Source organism: Tursiops truncatus, chromosome 16 (genome assembly GCF_011762595.2).
Source record: "Tursiops truncatus isolate mTurTru1 chromosome 16, mTurTru1.mat.Y, whole genome shotgun sequence".
NCBI lineage: Eukaryota > Metazoa > Chordata > Mammalia > Artiodactyla > Delphinidae > Tursiops > Tursiops truncatus.
This window is the reverse complement of record NC_047049.1, coordinates 65,601,473-65,625,538: the sequence shown is the minus strand read 5'-3', so window position 1 is coordinate 65,625,538 and position 24,066 is coordinate 65,601,473. Positions and strand designations below refer to the sequence as shown.

Genomic DNA, 24,066 nt, shown 5'->3' with positions numbered 1-24,066 from the left:
AGATTGATCAGAAAAAAAAACTCAACATACATCAATTAAGGAAAATTCCTCCTTAACCATAAAGCAGAAGAAAACTGTAAGAAATATGCCAAAGAAAAATAAGTATACTAGAATAAATAAGTAAACTATATGAAAACTCACTTGAAATTAGAAATTAGTACACTAAGGAAAAAATGGACAAAATATAGGAAAAAATGAAAATAGTATTAATTAAATACAGGAAAGAAAGGGGTGAAAATGACACAATTATCTTAGAAATAAAGAATAAATTGCAAAATAAATAAAGAATCAACTTATAGATACAGAATGAATTACCTAAAATAGAATAGACTTAAGTGAAAATTTAATTTAAAAAAATTGAAGAAAGGCACAAAATAACCAAGGCAATAAAAATAAGATAAAGAAGTAAAAAAGAGTCTGAAAGAAAATAATGAAAATGGAAGACAGGCAAAGAAAAGATAACATTTGTTTTATTGGAGACCGTGAAAAAAAGAAAATAGGACAAAAGTGCATACTTAAAACTTTAATTCAATAAAACCTTCCAGAATTAATGAAATATTTAAATATACATATTTGAAAGGTCCATCAGGTACTTGGAAAACTAAAATCAAAACAAACTACTCAGACACATATCCTAGTAAAATTATTAGATTAAAAATATGCAACCTATAATAACTTCAGGCAAAAAAAAAGAAAAAGAAAAAAATGACTTAAAATGGCAAAAGATTAATGAAAAACAACATGGACAAGAAAGCAGCAATTGGGCAGTATTTTTTAACTCAAATAAGGTCTGAACATTGTTTATAAACTTAGTGCTTTATAACCTTATTTATAAAGTATTTTATATATAACCAAACTGTCCTTCAAGTATCAAGGCTATTGGGGAGAATATATATATATATATATATATATATATATATATATATATATATATATATATATATACACACACACACACACAAAAGTAAAATGAAGGAGAGAAAAAGGTGGAATTTTTTTTCACCCTGTCATATTTTAACTGATGTAAATATCATTGACTTTTGCACTGGACACAGATAACTCTTAGTTTTGCCAACAAAATCCCTTGAAGCAATTATGAAGATGTCTCTGAATTGATATTCACATTCTGACTCACTTGAAAAATAGCCACAGGATTCAAAGAAGGATCAAAATATTACCACTATTGCTGGTAAACCAAGTGAGAAAATGTTGCCTGGGTCTGTCATCACTTTAAAGATTTCTAGAATTCAGGGCCTTCATTAGAGCCCCTTTGCAAAACTAAAACCCTACTAAATATTTGCATAGAACATGAGGGGCTGACTTTGCCCTGCTTTCTTTCCTGGTGCTAGAAGTCAGAAACTGGACCTAATCTATGTGCCTGTAACAGAGGAGAATATTTCTGTGTCCCAGCGAAGTATCTAGAAAAATAGAGATCAGAAAGGACTAACTCAACGGGGTCATTTGTTTTCCGGATCTTACTGATCAGACGAGTCATTCTTCCTTCCTTATGAAGTTACTGAGTAAGGAGTAAGGGCAAGTATTCTCAAGAAGACTTAGTTTATATTTTATCTATTAGCAGGAACCTGGGAGGGGGTAAAGAATTGTTATCTGTAATTAAATTGGCCATATATCCTAGCTTGCACAATAATATATCAGTTTCCACAGGAATGAATAAAATGTTACATAATATTCTTGTGAATATTTTTTTCTTCAGGCAGATCATCAGCTTTTCACTTTATCTGTAGTTTATGAATTATTGTTAACATTAATCAAAATGAGTCATTAACAAATATGATGGTAAAACTTCTTGTCTGGATTAACTATTTGATTAAAAATAGTTTCTTAGGGTTCTAGAGACTTGGTTTTCGACACCAATCCCCTCCTATTTTGTTGCTCTATAGAGCACTCTCTGACCCTAGGTAAGGAAGAAGACAAGCGTGCTCACTCTTACTATTCCTATTCAACATAGGACTGGGAGTTCTAGTTAGAGCAATCAGGAAAGAAAAATAAAGGCAACCAAATAGGAAGGAAAAATGTATAATTGTCTTTGTTTGCAGATGCTATGATCTTACACATAGAAAATCCTAAAATCCTAAAGCACAAAATTGCTAGAACTAGTCAATATATTTAGTAAAGTTGCAGGATACAAAATCAATGTACAGAAAGCAGTTGCTTATACATCAACAACAAGCATCAGAAAAAGAAATAAAGGAAATAATCCCATTCACAATAGCATCAAAAATAAGAAAGTACTTAGAAATAAATTTAATCAAGGAAGTAAAAAATCTATAAACTGAAAAGTACAAGATTTGATGAAAAAAATAGAAGACACAAATGGAAAGCTATCTCCTATTCATGAGTCAGAAGAAATAATATTGTTAAAATGTCCATATTACACAAAGCCATCTGTAGATTCAATGAAATTCCTATCAAAACTCCAATGACATTTTTCACAGAAATAGAAAAAACATTCCTAAAATCTGTATGGAGCCACAAAAAAACCCCCAAAGCCAAAGCAATCCTGAGAAAAAGGAATAAAGCCAGAGGCCTCACAATTCCTAATTTCAAACTATACTGCAAAACTATAGTAATCAAAATAATATTATGTTGGCATAAAAATAGACACTAGACCAATGGAACCCAGAAATAAACCCTCCTGTATATGTCAACTAATATTTGATAAGGGGGCCAAAAACACACAATGGAGAGAGGATCATATCTTCAATAACTGGAGTTGGGGAAATTGGATAATCACATGCAAGAAAATGAAACTGATCCTTTATCTTACACCACTCACAAAAATTAACTCAAAATGGATTAAAGACTTAATCATAAGACCTGAAACCATAAATCATAAGGCCTTAAATGCAAGACCTGAAACTGTAAAACTCCTAGAAGGGAACATAAGGAAAATCTCTTTGACATTGGTCTTAGCAGTAATTTCCTGGATTTGACACAAAAAGCGCAAGCAACAAAAGCAAAAATAAATAAGTGGGATCACATCAAATAAAAAAATCTCTGCACAGTGAGAGAAACAATCAACAAAATTAAAAGGTAACTTACAGAATGGGAGAACATATTTGCAAATCTTGTATCTGATAACAGTTAATCTCCATATATATAAAGAACACATAAAAGTCAATAGCAGAGGAGACCTTCAGGATGGCAGAGGAGTAAGACATGCAGATCATCTTCCTCCCTGCAGATACATCAGAAATACATCTACATGTGGAACAGCTTCTACAGAACACCTACTGAATGCTGGCAGAAGACCTCAGACCTCCCAAAAGGCAAGAAACTCCCCCTGTACCTGGGTAGGGGAAAAGAAAAAAGGAAAAACAGAGACAAAAGAAAAAGGACAGGACCTGCACCTCGGGGAGGGAGCTGTGAAGGAGGAAAGGTTTCCACACACTAGGAAGCCCCTTTGCAGGTGGGGACTGCGGGTGGCGGAGGGGGGAAGCTTCGGAGACACGGAGGAGAGCGCAGCAACAGGGGTGCGGGGGGCAAAGCGGAGAGATTCCCTCACAGAAAGGATAGGTGCTGACCAGCACTCACCAGCCGGAGAGGCTTGTCTGATCACCCGCCGGGGTGGGCGGGGCTGGGAGCTGAGGCTCAGGCTTCGGAGGTCAGATCCCAGGGAGAGGACTGGGGTTGGCTCTGGGAACACAGCCTGAAGGGGGCTAGTGCGCCACAGCTAGCCGGGAGGGAGTCCAGGAAAAGTCTGGACCTGCCTAAGAGGCAAGAGACCATTGCTTAGGGGTGCGAGAGGAGAGGGGATTCAGAGCACTGCCTAAACATGCTCCAGAGATGGGCGCAGACAGCAGAGAAGGGCATGAGACTCTAAGGCTGCTGCTGCAGCCACCAATAAGCCTATGTGCAAGCACAGGTCACTATCCACACCTCCCCTCCCAGGAGCCTGTGCAGCCCGCCACTGCCAGTCTCCTGTGATCCAGGGACAACTTCCCTGGGAGAACGAACACATGGCACACCTCAGGCTGGTGCAACAGCACGCTGGCCTCTGCCGACACAGGCTGGCCTCGCATTCTGTACCCCTCCCTCCCGCTGGGCCTGAGTGAGCCAGAGCCCCCGAATCAGCTGCTCCTTTAACCCCCTCCTGTCTGGGCAGGGAACAGACACCCTCAGGTTACCTACACGCAGAGAAGGGGCCAAATCCAAAGCTGAACACCAGGAGCTGTGCAAACAAAGAAGAGAAAGGGAAATCTCTCCCAGCAGCCTCAGGAGCAGCGGATTAAATCTCCACAATCAACTTGATGTACCCTGCATGTCTGGAATACCTGAATAGACAACGAATCATCCCAAAATTGACGTGGTGGACTTTAGGAGCAACTGTAGACTTGGGGTTTGCATTCTGCAAATAATTTGTGTCTGGTTTTAACTTTATCTTAATTTAGTATTTAGAGTTTATTATCATTGGTAAATTTGTTTATTGATTTTGTTGCTCTCTTCCTTTTTTATTAATGTGTATATATATATATTTTTTTTTTTCCTTTTTCTCTTTTTGATACTGTGTATGTGTATGCTTCTTTGAGTTTGTCTGTATAGCTTTGCTTTTACCATTTGTTCTAGGGTTCTGTCTGCCCATGTTTTTCTTTTCTTTTTTTTTTCAGTATAGTTTTTAACACTTCTTATCATTGGTGGATTTGTTTTCTGGTTTGGTTGCTCTCTTCTTTCTTTCTTTCTTTTTTTTTAATTTTAAATTATTTTTATGTTTAATATTTTTTTATTTTAATGACTTTTCATTTTATTTTACTTTATTTTTTTCTTTCTTCCTTTCTTTTTTTCCTCCCATTTCTTCTGAGCCATGTGGATGACAAGGTCTTGATGCTCTGGCTGGATGTCATGCCTGTGCCTCTGAGGTGGGAGAGCCAAGTTCAGGACATTTGTCCACCAGAGACCACCCAGCTCCATGTAATATCAAATGGCAGAAGCTCTCCCAGAGATCTCCATCTCAATGCTGAGACCCAGCTCCACTCATTGACCAGGAAGCTACAGTGCTGGACACCCTATGCCAAACAACTACCAAGACAGGAACACAACCCCACCCATTACCAGAGAGGCTGCCTGAAATCATAATGAGGTTACAAACACCCCCAAATGCACCACCAGACGTGGTCCTGCCCACCAGAAAGAAAAGATCCAGCCTCATCCACTAGAACACAGGCATCAGTCCCCTCCACCAGGAAGCCTACACAACCCACTGAACCAACCTTAGCCACTGGGGGCAGACACCAAAACACTGGGAACTATGAACCTGCAGCCTGCGAAGAGGAGACCCCAAACACAGTAAGTTAAGCAAAATGAGAAAACAGAGAAACACAACATATGAAGGAACAAGGCAAAAACCCACCAGACCAAACAAATGAAAAGAAATAGGCAGTCTACGTGAAAAAGAATTCAGAGTAATGATAGTAAAGTTGATACAAAATCTTGGAAATAGAATGAAGAAAATACAAGAAACGTTTAACAAGGACATAGAAGAACTAAAGAGCAAACAAACAATGATAAACAACACAATAAATGAAATTTAAACTTCTCTAGAAGGAATCAATAGCAGAATAACTGAGACAGAAGAACGGATAAGTGACCTGATAAAACAGTGGTAAATGGAATAAAATAGTAAATAAAATAGTGGTAATATTTTTAAATACTATTTTTAAATAGTAAATAAAATAGTGGTAATAACTACCACAGAGCAGAATAAAGAAAAAAGAATGGAAAAAACTGAGGACAGTCTCAGAGACCTGTGGAACAACATTAAACATACCAACATTGGAATTATAGGGGTCCCAGAAGAAGAAGAGAAAAAGAAAGGGACTGAGAAAATATTTGAAGAGATTATAGTTGAAAACTTCCCTAATATGAGAAAGGAAATAGTCCATCAAGTCCGGGAAGGGCAGAGAGTCCCATACAAGGTAAATCCAAGGGGAAACATGCCAAGACACATATTAGACAAACTATCAAAAATTAAATACAAAGAAAAAATATTAAAAGCAGCAAGGGAAAAACAACAAATAACATACAAGGAAATCCCCATAAGGTTAACAGCTGATCTTTCAGCAGAAACTCTGCAAGCCAGAAGGGAGTGGCAGGACATATTTAAAGTGATGAAAGGGAAAAACCTGCAACCAAGATTACTCTACACAGCAAGGATCTCATTCAGATTCAACAGAGAAATTAAAACCTTTACAGACAAGCAAAAGCTAAGAGAATTCAGCACCACCAAACCAGCTTTACAACAAACGCTAAAGGAACTTCTCTAGGCAGGAAACACAAGAGAAGGAAAAGACCTACAATAACCAACCCAAAACAATTAAGAAAATGGTAATAGGAACATACATATCAATAACTACATAAATGTAAAAGGATTAAATGCTCCAACCAAAAGAGATTAGCTGAAGGGGGGAAAAAAAAAACAGACATAGACTGGCTTAATGGAAACAAAAACAAGAACCATATATGTGCTGTCTACAAGAGACCCACTTCAGACTTAGGGACACATACAGACTGAAAGTGATGGGATGGAAAAAGATATTCCATGCAAATGGAAATCAAAAGAAAGCTGGAGTAGCAATTCTCATATCAGACAAAATAGACTTTGAGATAAAGACTATTACAAGAGACAAAGAAGAACACTGCATTATGATCAAGGGATAAATCCAAGATGAAGATATAACAATTGTAAATATTTATGCACCCAACATAGGAGCACCTCATTACCTAAGGCAAATGCTAACCACCATAAAAGGGGAAATTGACAGCAACACAATCATAGTATGGGACTTTAACAACCCACTTTCACCAATGGACAGATCGTCCAAAATGAAAATAAATAAGGAAACACAAAGTTTAAATGATACATTAAACAAGATGGACTTAATTGATATTTATAGGACATTCAATCCAAAAACAACAGAATATACATTCTTCTCAAGTGCTCATGGAACATTCTCCAGGGTAGATCATATCTTGGGTCACAAATCAAGCCTTGGTAAATTTAAGAAAATTGAAATCCCATCAAGTATCTTTTCTAACCACAGTGCTGTGAGACTATATATCTATTAGAGGAAAAAAACCTGTCAAAAATACAAACACATGGAGGCTAAACAATACACTACTTAATAACCAAGGGATCACAGAAGAAATCAAAAAGGAAATCAAAAAGTACCTAGAAACAAATGACAATGAAAACACGACGACCCAAAACATATGGGATGCAGCAAAAGCAGTTCTAAGAGGGAAGTTTAGAGCAATACAATCCTACCTCAAGAAACAAGAAACATCTCAAATAAACAACCTAACCTTACACCTAAAACAATTAGAGAAAGAAGAAAAAAAGCCCACCAAAGTTAGCAGAAGGAAAGAAATCATAAAGATCAGATCAGAAATAAATGAAAATGAAATGAAGGAAACAATAGCAAAGATCAATAAACTAAAAGCTGGTTCTTTGAGAAGATAAACAAAATTGATAAACCATTAGCCAGACTAATCAAGAAAAAAAAGGGAGAAGACTCAAATCAATAGAATTAGAAATGAAAAAGTATAAGTAACAACTGACACTTCAGAAATACAAAGGATCATGAGAGATTACTACAAGCAACTCTATGCCAATAAAATGGACAACCTGGAAGAAATGGACAAATTTCTTAGAAATGCACAACCTGCCAAGACTGAATCAGGAAGAAATAGAAAATATAAACAGACCAATCACAAGCACTGAAATTGAAACTGTGATGAAAATTCTTCCAACAAACAAAAGCCCAGGACCAGATGGCTTCACAGGGAAATTCTATCAAACATTTAGAGAAGAGCTAACACCTATCCTTCTCAAACTCTTCCAAAATATAGCAGAGGGAGGAACATTCCCAATCTCATTCTACGAGGCCTCCATCACCCTGATACCAAAACCAGACAAAGATATCACAAAGAAAGAAAACTACAGGCCAATATCACTGATGAACATAGATGTAATAATCCTCAACAAAATACTACCAAACAGAATCCAACAGCATATTAAAAGGATCATACACCATGATCAAGTGGGGTTTATCCCAGGAATGCAAGCATTCTTCATTATGTGAAAATCAATCAATGTGATACACCATATTAACAAATTGAAGGAGAAAAACCATATGATCATCTCAATAGATGCAGAACAAGCTTTCAACAAAATTGGACACCCATTTATGATAAAAACCCTCCAGAAAGTAGGCATAGAGGGAACTTACCTTAACATAATAAAGGATGTATATGACAAACCCACAGCCAACATTGTTCTCAATGGTGAAAACCTGAAACCATTTCCTCTAAGATCAAGAACAAGACAAGGTTGTTCACTCTCACCACTATTATTCAACATAGTTTTGGAAGTTTTAGCCACAGCAATCAGAGAAGAGAAAGAAATAAAAGAATCCAAATCAGAAAAGAAGAAGTAAAGCTGTCACTGTTTGCAGATGACATGATACGATACATAGAGAATCCTAAAGATGCTACCAGAAAATTACTAGAGCTAATCAATGAATCTGGTAAAGTAGCACATACAGTATTAATGCACAGAAATCAAGGAAACACTTGTACCATTTACCACTGCAGCAAAAAGAATAAAATACCAAGGAATAAACCTACCTACAGAGACCACAACCTGTAGGCAGAAAACTATAAGACACTGATGAAAGATATTAAAGATGATAGAAACAGATGGAGAGATATACTATCTTCTTGGATTGGAAGAATCAACATTGTGAAAATGACTATACTACCCAAAGCAATGTACACATTCAATGCAATCCCTATCAAACTACCAATGGCATTTTTCACAGAAGTAGAACAAAAAATTTCATAATTTGTATGGAAACACAAAAGACCCCAAATAGTCAAAGCAATCTTGAGAAAGAAATATGGAACTGGAGGGATCAGGCTCCCGTACTTATACTAGAAAGCTACAGTAATCAAGACTGTATGGTACTGGCACAAAAATAGAAGTATAGATCAACGGAACAGGATAGAAAGCCCAGAGATAAACCCACGCACATAAGGTCACCTTATATTTTTTTTAAAGGAGGCAAGAATATACAATAAAGAAAAGACAGCCTCTTCAATAAGTGATGCTGGGAACACTGGACAGGTATGTTTAAAATAATAAATTTAGAACACTCCCTAACACCATATACAAAAATAAACTCAAAATGGATTAAAGACCTAAATGTAAGGCCAGACACTATAAAACTCTTAGAGGAAAACATGGGTAGAATGCTCTATGACGTAAATCACAGAAAGATCCTTTTTGACCCACCTCCTAGAGAAATGGAAACAAAAATAAACAAATGAGACCTAATGAAATTTAAAAACTTTTGCACAGCAAAGGAAACCAAAAACAAGATGAAAAGACAACCCTCAGAACGGGAGAAAGTATTTGCAATGAGGCAACTGACAAAGGATTAATCTCCAAAGTTTACAAGCAGCTCATGGAGCTCAACATCAAAAAAACAAACAACCCAATTCAAAAATGGGCAGAAGACCTAAATAGACATTTCTCCAAAGAAGAAATACAGATTGTCAGCAAACACATGAAAGGATGCTCAACATCACTAATCATTTCAGAATTGCAAATCAAAACTACAATGAGGTATCACCTCACATAGGTCAGAATGGCCTTCATGAAAAAATCTACAAACAATAAATGCTGGAGAGGGTGTGGAAAAAGGGAACCATCTTGCACTGTTGGTGGGAATGTAAGTTGATACAGCCACTATAGAGAACAGTATGGAGGGTCCTTAAAAAACTAAAAATAGAACTACCATATGACCTAGCAATCCCACTACTGGGCATATACCCTGAGAAAACCATAATTCAAAGAGAGTCATGTACCCCAATGTTCATTGCAGCTCTGTTTACAATAGCCAGGACATGGAAGCAACCTAAGTGTCCATCGACAGATCAATGGATAAAGATGTGGCACATATATACAATGGAATATTACTCAACCATAATAGAAACAAAATTGAGTTATTTGTAGTGAGGTGGATGGACCTAGAGTCTGTCATACAGAGTGAAGTAAGTCAGAAAGAGAAAAACAAATACCGTATGCTAACACATATATATGGAATCTGAAAAAAAAAAAAAAAGGTTCTGAATAACCTAGGGGCAGGACAGGAAGGAATGAAGATGCGGACATGAGAATGTACTTGAGGATACGGGGTGGGGGAAAGGTAAGCTGGCATGAAGTGAGAGAGTGACATGGACATATATACACTACCAAATGTAAAATTGGTAGCTAGTGGGAAGCAGCCACATAGCACAGGGAGATCAGCTCGGTGCTTTGTTACCACCTAGAAGGACGGGGTAGGGAGGGTGGGAGTGAGATGCAAGAGGGAGGAGGTATGGGGATATATGTATATATATGGCTGATTCACTTTGTTATAAAGCAGAAACTAACACACCATTGTAGAGCAATTATACTCCAATAAAGATGTTAAAAAAAGAAAAAAAAGTCAATTGCAGAAACAAAAACAAAACCTCGATTAAATCCTGGGCATGGGACCTGAATAGACAGTTTTCCAAAGAAGACATTCAAATGGCCATCAGGTACAAGAAAAGGTGCTCAACATCACTAATCATCAGAGAAATGCAAATCGAAATCACAGTGGGATATCCCCTCACACCTGTTCGAATGGCTAGCATTAAAAAGACAAAAGTGTTGTGGAGAATATGGAGAAAAGGGAGCTCTTGTGCACTGTTGGTGGGAATGTACATTGGTACAGACATTTATGGAAAAACAGTATGAATATTCCTAAAAATTTTTTTTTAAAATCGAACTACCGTGTGATCCAGCAATCCCACTTCTGGGTATATATCCAAAGGAATTGAAATCAATATCTCATAGAGATATCTACAACCCAGTGTACCTTGCAGAATCATCTGTGAAAGCCAGTTGGAAACGATGTAAGTATCTGTCAACAGACGAATAGATAAAAAAGCAGCAGGATATATGTACGATGGAATACTATTCAGCCATGGGAAAGAAGGAAATCCTGCCGTTTGTAACAACTTGAATAAAATTTGAAGGTATTATGCGAAGTGAAACATGTCAGAGAAAGACAAATACTGTATATCACTTATATGTAGGATCTAATACAACCAAACTCAGAGAAACTGACAGTAGTGTGGTGGTTACTAGGGGCTAGGGGTTGGGTGAAATGGGAAGATATCAGTCAAAGGGTACAAACTTTCATTTATAAGATTATCAAGTTCTGGGGATCTATTGTACAGCCTGGTGATTATAGCTAATAATAATGTATTACATACTTGAATGTTGCTGAGAGTAAATCTTTATAATGTTCTCACCACAAAAAAGAAATGGTAATTGTGTGCCTGGATGGAGGTGTTAACTAATGCTGTGGTAGTAATCATTTTGCAATGTATAAATGAATCAAATCAACACCTTGTATACCTTAAACATATACAATATTCTATGTCAATCATACCTCAATAAAGCTTGGGAAAAAGTTAAAACAACTCTGTAAGTTTCTGATTACAAATACAATCAGTCCCCCGTATCTACAACTTCTGCATCCATGGATTCAACCATCCTTGGATCAAAAATATTTTTTAAAAATTCCAGAATATTTCAAAAAGCAAAACTTGAATATACCATGCACTGGTAACTATCTATATAAGATTTATATTGTATTTACTACTATTTTTGAAACATTTACATTGTATTAAGTATTATAAGTAACCTAGAGATGATTTAAAGTATAGGGGAGAATGTGAATAAGTTATATGCAAATACTATGCATAATTTTATATAATGGCATCCTCAGATTTTGGTATCTGTCGTGGGGTGGGGTGGGTCCTAGGACCAGTCCCAGAGGATACCAGGGACAACTGTAAATTACATTATATTGGAGGAAGTATCTAACAGTATCTAAATAGGTATATGATAATCATATCCATTGCAATAATTGAAAATCATTATTCAGTGTGCATTGGGTCATATGTCCTAGGGTTCGTTGAGAAATAAGACACACATGGTCTTTACAATTAGTATGTGGATGTAATTATCTTGGACATGTAAGTGCACAACAGAGGCAAAGTGTTAGATGACTTTGTAGGAAGAGAGAATCAAATTAGCTGTGAGGAAATGTGACACTACATCAGGTGTATATTTATGACCACATAGTGTTTAAATTGGCCATTTGGTAACATAATTATGGAATTTTGCTGAGTGCCCTTAAAAATATGTTAACCAAAATGAATAAAGGTTTATTCTCTATCAGAATCATGATTGAGTAGTTTGAAGGTGTCCACCTAATTTATTTATCTGCCACTGATTGAGAAAATAAAATGTGTCAAAAATGGTTCTATAAACATACAGAAATGTTCTTTATCTCAATACATTATAAATAGAGAAAAAATAATGATTGAGATCACAATATGGTATGAGAGCTATATACAATTTGTTACCATTAGGCTTAAGTATACTTAAGTCTACATAAGCATAATGATATATTAACATGTATATAACATCAATATGATATTAATTTTCTATTATAATTCCAGAGAACTTCCTACACCACACTTAAGTATGGGAAAGAGTAGGCTCAATAGCATTTCTAGGCCAATTTATTTTCTCACATTTTCCAAGTTCAAATGATCCCTTCTTGTTGGCCCATCTCTTTTTTCTTGTCTCATATTGTTTGGTACCAGAATGAGCACTTCTGTTATCAAGGTCTGCATTTGCAAGCGAGTTTAACCTTATTGTAAAGCAAGCAAATTAACCAGAGGAGATCAGGAAAGAATGCAAAAAAAATTCCATACATATGCAGAGGAAAGAGAACAAAGGGAAACTTTTTTTTAATTAATTAATTAATTTGTTTATTTATTTTTGGCTGCGTCGGGTCTTGGTTGCTGTGTGCGGGCTTTCTCTAGCTCCTTCAGGCAGGGGCTACTCTTTGTTGAGGTGCGCAGGCTTCTCATTGTGGTGGCTTCTCTTGTCGCGGAGCACAGGGTCTAGGCGTGCAGGCTTCAGTAGCTGTGGCTCACGGGCTTCAGTAGTTGTGGCTCGTGGGCTCAGTAGTTGTGGCATATGGGCTTAGTAGTTGTGGCTCGTGAGCTCTAGAGCACAGGCTCAGTAGTTGTGGTACACGGGCTTATGTTGACATATTGCACATGCTGCTCCATGGCATGTGGGATCTTCCCGGACCAGGGCTCGAACCCATGTCCCTTGCATTGGCAGGCGGATTCTAAACCACTGCTCCACCAGGGAAGCCCCAAGGGAGACTTTTAAAACTAAAATATTTCTAACCTCTCATAATTTAGCGTTTATAGCCTGGAAGCTCAGTTTCATAAACAATTGCTGGTCCCACAATGAAATTTGCCGTCTTTCCCTTGCAGGTTTAAAGGGTATTTTTCATTCTGTTTCTTTCTCTTTCTAACACAAGCAAAAAGTTACACAAGCTGAGAGTGAAGCAAAAATCAAAGCCTAGAAGTATGTATCCTTCCCTCCAAACCATGGTTAGTCACTAATTTCCTCGCAATAGTCAGCAGAGACATTAAATACAGCAGAGGAGATGGACTTCCAGAATGGCAACATGAGGACCTGAGTAAGTTGTTCTCCTAGAAAAATAATGAAATTACTGTCAAAACACTGAAATTAACTATTTCAGCATTCAGGAAATTAACCAACGAAACAGAATAAACTGAAAAATCCTTTATTCAAGAAAAAATACTGAACCTCTGTAAGAGAGCATTGCTTGTGGTGTTTCAACTTGGGTCTATTCCCATGGCCTTTCAGTTTCCCTCCTACCCCATCTCTCAGGTGCAGTAGCTCTGGAAAACTGGTAGTCTCACAGCCAATGGGGAGCGCTAACCTCTTTTGGATCTCAATTATAGGACCCACCCCCCATTAGCAGTGAATTTTTCCATTGAACTCCGTTTCCAAGATATGTGGCTGTTTGACATGACTCACAGCTCATTTCAGTAGGAAGGGAAAAAAAGCCCTATCCTCTGGGCATTACTAAAAAGTATAGCAATCACCCTGAAACATCACGGATGTGTAAGGCTGTGATTTCTGTTGTGGTAAACAAAAACCCAGCATTCCCCCAAAAACATTAAAAGAAGGTAGTAATGAATTAAATAATCACAGGGGACTTTACAAAGCTTCAACGTATTCCTGAAGATCTAGAAGGCTACACATAGGCAAAAGGTTGTACACATTTCCAGGATAGAACTGGGATAGGAAGAGACCACTGTCATTTACCGCTGGCTGACCTTGAGTCCATACCCAAGCAAGAAGTGAAAGCTAAAGCTGGCTTATAAACTGCCTGAAGTTCAAAGGTGTGCCTTCACACAGAGATGTCTTTGGCAAAAGATGGAAATCAAGGCTTTTAAGGAAATTTCCTGACCAATTAATGAATGACCACTAAATTATAGTGACCCATGAACCCAGGAAGCCAGGCTTAAAAATTTTTTAAATGCAAATATTAAAAAAAAAAGGAGAACTCCATGCTGTGTACCACAGACAATGCACAATCTACAGAATTCATACAGAAGAGTGGCTAAACAAACAGAAGTAACAAGAAAAATAACAACAACAAAAATAAATATTTATTTATTTTAAAAAATTTATCTGAGAACAAACCTTGGAGGAAGGGATCTGACACTAGAATTGTTAAAATATATTACAAAAATGTCCAGTTTTCCAAAAAAGCAATTACATGATACCCAAAGAAACAGGAAAGTTTTCTACATACATGGCAAAAAAAAAAAAAAAAAAAAAATAGCCAACAGAAAACGTCCCTAATCTAAAAGTGTGTGAGCTATATTTTTAAAATGGAAAAATTTTATGGTATATAAATTTTACCTCAATAAAACTATTAATAATATAACATATACATTTAGATGTTGAAATTAGGCTTACTTTACACTAACATCATTGCATAGAATTACAACTGTGCCTAAACTGAGGATAATGAATTATATATAATTTTCAATAGCCCATGTCAAAAAGAACATAGGGATTTGCAAAGGTTTATGTTTTAAACATTACAAAGCCATAAAACGAATGTATACCAACCTTTCGTCTGCTACCATTTAGGTGAGCATTTCAATTGACAGTTTTTGCTTAGTGATTTTCTAAAAAAAGAGTAAATCAGACCCCTTAAACACTGAATATGCATTTCTATGCTTTAACACATAGACTAGCCATCCACTTTATACTTTTGGTAGACAATTGTTTTCATACATGAGTATGTAAAAGTAACACACAGTTTCGATCCAGTTTTGCATTTTAAACTACGGTGGAAGGTGGATTTTTTTTTTTCTAAAGGAACATATCAATCTTAAAATGTACCACACTGTAAATAGTGTGCGTAAAATTGTGTCTCAGCAGGATAACCAGACTGAAAGTTTGGGGACTGATATGTTCCTCTGGTAAAAAGGCCGCTCAATGAGTTAGCAAAATTTAAGAGTAGAACAATAAGAGATAATGTAACACGTTCTAAGTACATTGTGAAAAAATCATGTTCTCCTTTTCACCTCCACCATGTAGTCCGTCATCTGTGTACCTAGCTATACTGATCAGGGACATTTGTTCAAAAGGCAGTGATGGTGAAATGTAAATATATATGCCAAGCTGCAGAGATACAACCATGCAAATCCAGATCATATGCAAGATAGTTATCATTCATAGTTATCATTCACGGGCCATTTGAACAAAGAAATAAGTTTTCCGTTTAAAGAAAATAAAGCTGTAAAGTTACATCTGAATTATAAAATGAAAGTTAAAGCTTGATCTTTGCATTTGAAAATGTCCGAAATTATTTAAGGCACCTGGAAGTCAGGTAAAAAATATACCGCAAGCCCCCAGGAATACGGAGAAAGGTTTGGAAAATGGAGGCAGTGGCTTGCAAGATATTTTAATGGATTTATAAAAGCTCATGTCTGTAAGAGACTTTTCTTTACTCAAGAAAATGTCATGGAGATGTATGTCACAGACAGTGCTTACGAACAATAGAGTAATTCATAGCTTTCTTTCTGCAATTCCTGTGGTCTCTTTGTCAAACTGCTTGTTTACATGTATGATTGTCTCCTGACATATGAAGTTAGGTGACAATACATATGAACTTGTGTTGCTCATACAACTTTCACACACCAACTGGCTTAGAAGTATCCTTAATCTAAAGAATCTTTATGTAGTTGTTCAGCTAAAGTTTGTAAGAAAAAAATGTAGTTTTAAATTAGCCGTGGATTGAAAGTAAGTACATAGCTGTAATTCACTTATTAAACTTCTCACTTACCCTCTTGACATTAAAAAAGAATATGTTTATTTGAGTGGGAATGTGTTGATAATTTACCTTAAATTAAGTAAAATAGAAAATAAGAGAGGGACAAAGAGGCAGAGAAAACAGTCTAGTAGCTTTACGGCTTAGATATGCTTCCATAAGTGTATTATTTGAAGGACTTTTCCCCCTGGCATTTATAAGGAAGGAATTTAGTTCAGTAACTTCATCATTAAGACCTACAGAGTCTTAGACAAATTCAATTTTGATACTTCTTTCTAAAGCTTATTAAGTGTATAAAAATTTAACATTTATTAAATGTATTTAAATTTTTCATTCTTATTTTTACCATGAATAATATTGTGTTAATAACAGTGCACAGTTAGGTGGGTTAATAGAGGTGTAAAGTCATTGTAACAATACCTGATGCATAAATTGTTGGTATGATTATTATTATTAAGGTAGTTCACCCCTAAGTGATGTGTTAAAATAAGTGAGGTTTGCCTTAGTGCTCTCTCATCTTCCTTTTTATCAGTCTTTTCCTTTCTATTCCCTGTCCCTCAATGCTTTTCTCTTGATTACTTTGTATTTATTTCAAGGATATTGATCTCCCTGGTAACTATTTCCTTTATCAAAAAAAAAAAAAATTAAGAAAACAATTCCATTTACAATAGCACAAAAAAGAATAAATTATTTAGGAATGAGTTTACCCAAGAAGGTAAAAGATCCATACACTGAAAACTGCAAAACTTTAATGAAGGAAATTGAAGAAGACACAAATAAATGAAAAGATATCTCCTTGTTTGTGGATTGGAAGAATTAATATTGTTAAAATATTTCTAATACCCAAAGTGATTTACAGATTCAAAACAATTCCTATCAAAATTCTAATGGCATTTTTCACAGAAATAGAAAAATCCTAAAATTCATATGGAACCACAAAAGACCTCAGATATCCAAAGCAATCCTGAGAAAGAAAAAGCTGGAAACATCACACTTCCTAATTTCAAATTATATCACAAAGCTATAGTAATCCAAACAGTATGATAATATTATAGACGTATAGGCCAAAGGAACACACTAAACAGCTCAGAAATAAACCCATAAGTATACAGTCAACTAATTTTTGACAAGCGTGTCAGAAATACAAAATGGGGAATGGATAGTCTTTTCAATAAATGATAATGGGAAAACTGTATACCCAGGTGCAAAAGAATAAAATTAGACCCATACCTTATATCATACAAAAACATCAACTCAGAATGAATAAAAGGCAAACTTAAGACTTGAAACCATAAAATTCCCAGAATAAAATGGGGAAAAAACTCCTTGACCTCAGTCAGCTATAAAACAACATGGATGAAACTTAAGGGTATTATTCTAAGTAAAATAGGGAGTCACAGAAGGACAAATACTGCGGATTCCACTTATGTGGCATTTAAAGTAGTCAAACCCATTGAAGCAAATAATAGAATGCTTCTTGGTAGGGACTGGGGATAAGGAGAAATGGGAGTTGTTAATCAATGTGGATTAAATTTCAGTTGAACAAGTGAGATCTGTTGTATAATGCTGTGCCTATAGATAACAATACTATATTATACACTTAAAAATCTAAGAGGGTAATTCTACTCTTAAGTGTTCTCAAATAAATAACTATTTTAAAAACTTTAAAAAATAATTGGAAACAAAATTACTAATGGCAATAAAGAATTACACATGAACATGATTGAAAAGTGATTTGAAGATGTATATCTATCTACGCCTGGCACTCTTAATCTTAGGCAAGTCATTTAACTGCCTAACTCCCATATCTTCATCTTTAAATAGGATAGAAAAAGTGGATTATCTAAGGCCTATGTTATAAAATTGAGACTCTATAACTATCATTTTATAAGTACAAAATAAGAACAATCCACATAGGGAATATGTTCCTTTTATGATAAATGTTGACATTTTTAATATTGTTATAAAATACTTTTCCTTTCTGGAAGGACAGTTGTAGATCAGGATAGCTACCAATTTAAGGCACTATTTTGAAGCCAAGTGAGACACATTTTCAAAGATAAAAATCCTGTACAATTCTGGTAGGAAAAAAATTGTGATTTTTCAGTTATTACAGGGAATACTGAGTGTTTAGCAATATGGATGTCCTCTATCTGATCCTAGGAAAATCCTAGAATAAACAAATATGAATAGACAGTAAGTGGCCATTATTATTAATACTATTAATAATTTCTCTTCTTTAGTTTATATGATTTCAGTAACTTATGCCACTGAAATATCTTACCTATTAAAATGATAATAGGATAAGTCTTTTTTGTGTAATGCCTCAGCAACAAATAACCTCACATTTTCAGTGTCTAGTAAGACAGTTTATTTCTTACCCATATAATATGTCATATTTTATGGATTGGTTGTAGATATGATTTGCAAATCCAGCACCCTTGATACTGTACATGCTGATTCTGTAGCATAGGAAAAGTGCAAGGCAGATGATGGAAACATAGTAGCTTTTAATGCTTCTACTTAAATGTTGTGTATGTCACATGTGTTCATGACTACTGGCCAACATAAACCATGTGACTAAGCCCAATATCAGTTGGGTAAAGAGGTATACCACTTCCTAAAGAGGTACTACAAAAGACATGTCAATGGGTAGGTATGATGCTTTCAAATGAAGGGGGATTAATATTTGACCAATAATAACAATCTACCATGGCTACTTTTCCCCAACTTAATATTCTTAAGTAGGCACAATTTCAATGGTATCGTATGTATTACTTCAGAGGTATAGATTTTTGTTTATTCACTTATAAGGTCTCAACTTATAATACCTACTGAATTTGAATTTGTGCTAATGTTGCTGATTTGATATGGATTCAGAAATTTAATTTAAAAGTGCAGTTTTGGATTTAAAATACTTATATTTCAAGATATTCCTGACACACATTTGTTATAATTGACATATTAAAGAAATTAATTTATCTAAAACCTGAGGGTATCTTAAATTTTGTACCCTTCTTATTCTTTAAATGGAAGAAGTAGTATTTCTTCTTGAGGGATTAGAACCAAAAGAGAATTTGACTCAACTTTCTTTCATTTGACTTTGAAGAAGGAAGTCTAAATAAGAGAAACTATGTCCTGGAAATGTAGGCTCTGAAGAAGAAATTAATACATCAAATTTTCACAGAAATTATTTTAATTATAATCAGAGAGTTAGCGAATTCAGTTTATGTCTGATTTTCTTTTCCCCCCTAAGGCAAGCACGCAGCACATACTTAGCGTTGTAAATATAAGCCTTAAAATGTAAATTTCTAAGCAGAGTATGGCAAAATAGATGAAAGGGTTCCATTAATGTCAGTGGGAGCCATGGAGTTAAATTCTTTTTCCATTTGCCTCAAAAACGAAGCCCTAAGCAAGTTTTGCAAATGGCAAGTTTTGCAAATGGCAAGAGAAATAACAGTTTAGTCATGAAACTATTGCTCTTAGTGTAAATGTATTAATTCATTATACCAACTTCTCTGCTAAAGTCATTTTCTAAATGGTTTCTCAGCCAAAATGCCTGGCATGATGAAAATCTAGATTTTGGTTCTTTCCTTTACCCCCATATTTTGGTAATTCTTTAAAAACTACCCTGCATCAAATATTTTTCCAAAAAAAGTCTTTAAAATTTATGACAGTTTTATTATTTGATAATGTTTTTCATGATAAAAAATAAACCGACAGAATGTGAAGAAAATTCACAATTCTATTGTAAATTCTAAGAAAATTTTGATTAAATTGAGTCATTGTGATAGCTCTAGAACAGGGATCAGCAAACCCTGGCCTGCAGTCTGTTATTTAAATAATGCGTCATTTGTTTACATATTATCTATAGGCTCTACTTTCAGGCTACAATGGCAAAGCTGAAATAAAGAAAGGGAAGGGAAGGGAAAGGAAAGAAAGGAAGGGAAAGGAGGAGAAGGGAAGGGAGGGGAGGGGAGAGGAAAGGAGGAGAGGGGAGGGGAAGGGAGGAGAAAGGGAGGGAAGGGAAAGGAAGGGAGGAGAGGGGAAGGGAGAGAATGGAAGGGAGGAGAAGGGAGGGGAAGGAAGGGAAGGTAAAGGAGAGAAGGGAAGGGAGGGGAGGGGAGGGGAAGGGAAGGGAAGGGGAAGGAGGGGAGGGGAAGGGAAGGGAGGGCAGGGGAGGGGAAGGGAAGTGGAAGGGAAGTGGAAGGGAAGGCAAGGGAAAAGAGGGGAGGGGAGGGAAGGGAAGGGCAGGAAAAGAAAGGCAAGGTAAGGCAATGCAAGGCAAGTCTCACAGATGCTTGGCTACGTGGCTTAAGCTAAATGATAGAGCCATTCTGTACTCAGCAGATATTTTTTCTTTCTCCCCAGATTCCTACCATCCCATAAAATTGGAACTTCATCCTTTTTAATGGGAAGAAGCTTTACCTCTTCCATTCATTATTCATTGGATGTGTCAGTAATAGGGACATAGTTTGTCAGCCACACCTCTGTTCATATTTCTCTTTGTTAAAATCACACATCTCTTGGTTTCTTTGGCCCTTTTGGGGACACAAGAGTCTGAGATGATAGTATCTTCCATATGGCTCGTTTGAGAAATGTCTGCTATGAAAAACCAAATCTTGCCACATGCAAGCACAAAGGTTAATTTTTGAGGAAAATAATATTAAACTTGATTTTAATCTCCAGTCCAAACCAAGTCCTTCAATTCAGCATTTCTAGAAATGTTCAAAATCACTGAGGTTTTGATTCCTATTGATTCTTACTGAACTTACTCAGTTGACTGAAAATTTGGAGAGAAGAGAGGAGTGAATAAACATCATTCTCTAACTTCTGCACCAACACCTGAACCCCAGCACTCCTGGAGCTGAGTCTCTCCTGTGTCCCACACCTGGCAAGGAAGAATTGTACTACCAAATGCCCAATGTTTGGTAAAACCAATGTGGTAAGTGGACAAAAATCTGTAAATACACAAAAGGGATATTTCTCTCCTGATAGCACACACTGTGCAGCCCCAAAGCAGGAACTATTTTTTGAAGCATTGAGAAGATAGCTGCTGCTCTTCCATCACTCAAATCTGCCCAAGGGACTATTTTGCTTGGTCAGAAAGAGAAAGAGGTCCTATGAGCCTGTGGAGTAAGCCCTTCTCGGTTCTCTATGATTTGCTTTTCTGAACATAGAAGAGGCTCTCCTCTTACTCTCACTTCCTTGAATTATACAAACCTGGATCAAGACCCAGACAAGGCATAGGTCTCTTCAGACTCTCTTGGGCTCAAGAGCACAGTTGACTGACAAGTGAAAAGGTCAAGATCTTTTTGTGGCTGCATTAGAAACCCCATCTCCTGGAGTCTGGGGGAGAATGGATACATGTATACGTATGGCTGAGTCCCTTTGCTGTATACCTGAAACTATCACAACATTGTTAATCAGCTATACTCCCATATAAAATAAAAAGTTAAAATAAAAAAAAACAAAGAAACCCCATCTCCTGATTAATGAATTCCACAATTTACACGTAAAGGATGGGAAGACAGGGCCATTTCATGGATGAGTGACCTATGCAATTGCAGAGGACCCCATGATTAGAAGGGCCCAGTGTTAATGTTCTACTATTATTTTGACTTTCTAAATCTCTTTAAAAACAAACGATGCTGCATTTTCATGATGCATAGAGTCCCATAAATCATGTAGCTATCCTGAAGAGAGGTATTAGAAGTCACACTCTTTTTGTTACCAACTCTTCCCCAACAAGGGTCCTCCTGCTTGGTGTCATTTGAGCCAAAAGAATGAGATCGAGTTCAGTTCAGAAGCAAAGGGAAGTTTTATTCTTTGATTAAAGAACGGAGAGAGCCTTAGGGTTAGGAATGTCGGGGGAGGGATAAATTGGGAGATTGGAATTGAGATATACACACTACTATACATAAAATAGATAACTAATTAGGACCTACTGTGTAACACAGGGAACTCCGCTCAATACTCTGTAACGACCTATATGGGGAAAAGAATCTAAAAAAGAGTGGATATATGTAGGTGTGTATAACTGATTCACTTTGCTGTATACGTGAAACTAACACAACATTGTAAAGCTACTCCAATAAAAATTATTAAAAAAAAAAAAGAGAGAGAGATTTGAGTTTGACCTCTTGAGGCCAGACTGTCCCTGAAAGACTGTGGGCAGGGCTGCTTTACAGGGTTCTTGCCCGCAGGGCGGGGCGGGGCGGGGCGGGGCGGAGTTCCCGCTGGGCCGAGTTCTCCTGGTGCCGGGCGCACCTGTGCTGCTCAAGGCTCCGGATCCTCGGCTCCCAGTGTGCAACGCAGCACGTCTCCACGCAGCCACGGAGCTGTGTCGGTGCAGCCATTTTACACTAAGAACTCTGGTCTGAAGCGCCGAGACAAAGCCTGTGTGGCACCTTAGGAGCAAGTGAATCTAGATGAAGCGAAAAGGAAAAGGAAAAAAAAAAGGTTAGACTTTATGTTATTACCGAGATTCTATTTTTATTCCCCAGAATTATTAATGGGCTTTACCTCCTTGGTCTCTTGTCCTGCTCGTCATCCTTGAGAGGAGCTGAGGGGCACTGGTCCGTCTTCTGAAACTGCTTTCTGCTGATTTGGGGTGTTGTCATAGCCGTGGGTAGAGTGGAACTTCCCCCAGCTGCCTTTATCATCGGGTCTCAGCGCTGACTATTGCTGAGCGACCACCATTTCTCTAACCTTCTGGAGACAAAGGACACCAGATAATTTAAGATTCATGGACCAGATATTAGCAGGAGAATAGTGGTCACATGTCAAATTTTTGCTAAAAATGCAGGTTTCTAGGTCTTTTGTCTGTAGGCGAAAGTGTGCCCTGATGTGGAGGCTCACTGCCCTGGCCAGAATCTCCCTGGTCACACTTTTGTTGTTTGTTTTAGAAGAGAAGCTTCAGGGCAGAGTAGTCAAGGGGGTTTGTTGCCCCAGGTCGTCTTCCGGAGGTTGGGATGCTCTTCACTCAAGTGTGAAGCACCCACAGAGTGACCCGCTGCAGCTTTGGGGGCAGAGTGGGTGGTTAGGATCACCAAGTCGAGTCTGCTCCACTTAGCAGTGGGCTGGTCTTGCACGCCACTGGTTTTCCAGGTTTTTAGGTTCACCCAGTCTCCTTGCTGGAGGGGATGTAAGCCAAGTTAGTGTGTGCCAGCACCCTGTTACCATATTGCATGAGAGCTTTCATGATTTCTCCTACCTGAAGGGCATACTGAGTTGTTCCATTTCAAGGGGGGTTAAGGTGTCCCTTCTCTCAGGCTTGGGGAATGAGTCTGCCATACTTGAGTTGAAAAGCACTTAGCTTTAACCCCTTGGGGCTAACTGCATGTGGAGCAGGGCAATCAGAAGTAACTGAATCCAATTTTCTTGAGTTTCCTGTCATAGCTTGGGTAAGGCCTATTTCACAGTCTGACTGGATTTCTCTACTTTCCCTGATGATTGAGGTTTCCAGGCTGAATGCAAAGTCCATTTTATGCCCAGGGCACTCGTTAGCCACTTAGTCACTTGAGACACAAATGCTGGACCATGATCTCTTTCTAGGGATCCTGGGAGCCCAAACCTGGGGATTATTTCTTTTAGTAATGCTTTAGCCACTTCAGCTGCTGTTTCAGTTCTAGTGGGGAATGCTTCTATCCACCCAGAAAATGTGCCTGCTAGCACCAAAAGGTACCTGAAATTGCCCGATGTTCTCGGTGTGACAGTGAAATCAATCTGCCAGTCCTCTCAGGATATGTCCCTCTGGTCTGAA

General features: G+C 37.1%; 1 pseudogene; it reads right to left on the bottom strand.

Moving 5' to 3' along the window:
- The window catches only part of LOC101326668 (DNA topoisomerase 2-binding protein 1-like), a 121,648-nt pseudogene extending 98,682 nt beyond the window's left edge, over positions 1–22,966 (bottom strand).
- Between the last annotated feature and the right edge of the window lie 1,100 nt (positions 22,967–24,066).